At 44.2% G+C, this 1,537-nt stretch overlaps 1 pseudogene; it reads right to left on the reverse strand.

Annotated features, from left to right (window-relative positions):
- Positions 1–226: 226 nt before the first annotated feature.
- On the reverse strand, positions 227–1,184 carry LOC134478972 (large ribosomal subunit protein eL29-like; annotated as a pseudogene).
- Positions 1,185–1,537: the final 353 nt, after the last annotated feature.

Raw genomic sequence — 1,537 nt, forward strand, 5'->3', positions numbered from 1 at the left:
ATGCCCAAGTTCGTTTATACAGGTCTAGCTTAAAAATATGAATTACCATTTAACAATGGTAAGCAAATGATTGTTTTCATTTCTGACATCTGTCTAGCTGGTCCTCTATCAGGAATTTATTATTAAATATTAGGAAGGATTTCTCAAGACAATTATAAGGACTTATGAAGAAAAGAATAAAAAAGTTAAACCTAAAGTCATCAGTCTTTAAAAGTATATTGACCTGGAAAATTCAGTAGACAGGAAGATTCCAGACATCAGGATACTGAGTTAACAGGAAGGCCACAGGTGTGGAAGGTACATTCCAAACAAAACGGGTTGCTTTTGTCAAAGCACCTTCTAACTTCTATTGTATATAAGTGTACCCACCATGAAAGGCTATGAAATCCAAGGGAGCTCCTTTACACAAATTTCCACGACCGATTAGAACATCCACTGAATACTTCCTTACATCTGAAGAAGTAGCTTTAAGAAAGAAAACAAAGATTTTGCTTCTCAAAGTGCCTTCTTTCCCCCTTTAAAATACTTAGTCTATTTATGCATTTATTTTTTTTTCTTGTCTCAAGTTTATTTGTAAAAACAGCATAGGACACTGGTCATCTGCACATAGTGTGTAGGTGGGTGTGTCACAGCAGTCCGTCTGTCTTCACACTGGCAGGAGCCTTTTCTATGGGGCCTTCACAGGGGCCTGGGCACCTTTGGGAGCCTGAGCTGGAGCTGAAGCCTGGGCCTTAGCTGGAGCTGTGGCCTCTGCCTTGGTTTGAACCTTGGGCTTTCGTTGACAGAGCCTACGACCCTTGGCCATGTAGCTTCGAATCTTCTTCCCAAGCTTGGGGTGAAGGATAGAAGCCAGACGGCTGAGTTTGTGGCTGGAGTCCTTCGGCATCTTGGGCTTGATGGCCTGAGGCTTCACCAGAGCCTTGATGGCCTCTACTCGTGCACTCACTGCCTTGGCATTGTTGGCCTGCATCTTCTTCAGGCCTTTCTTGTTGTGCTTTTTGGCAAAGCGCATGTTCCTCAGAAACTTGGGGTCAACCCCCTTAAGAGATTCTGTGACCGGGATTTCTTGATGCCATTTCTGTGCCATTTGCGGGACTGGTTGTGTGTGGTGTGGTTCTTAGACTTGGCCATGTCTGCACGGTAAGCCGCGGCTCCCGCAGCGCCTGGGACCGGAAGAGAAAGAGAAAGGCCCCTGTTTATGCATTTATTTATCACTCAGACTCCACAGAGGTGCTATGCATCTTGCCATCACCACAGTAGTGACAGCAATCAAGGTTATGGCATTAGATACACGAGTCAATGACAGTGGCAGCATCTTTTCAGAAAGTGGTTCTCAAGCTGTGGGTCATGACTCCATGGGGGTGTTACATAGCACAGATCCTGCATATCAGATGTTTCCATTATAATTCATAACAGTAGCAAAACTCAGAGCTATGAAGTAACAGTGAAATAATTTTATAGTAGGGGATCACCAAAACATGAGTTAAAGGGTCACAGCATTAGGAAGGTTGAGAACCACTCCCTGAGAAAGTGAGGC

This window comes from Rattus norvegicus, chromosome 5 (assembly GCF_021556685.1).
Source record: "Rattus norvegicus strain SHRSP/BbbUtx chromosome 5, alternate assembly SHRSP_T2T, whole genome shotgun sequence".
NCBI lineage: Eukaryota > Metazoa > Chordata > Mammalia > Rodentia > Muridae > Rattus > Rattus norvegicus.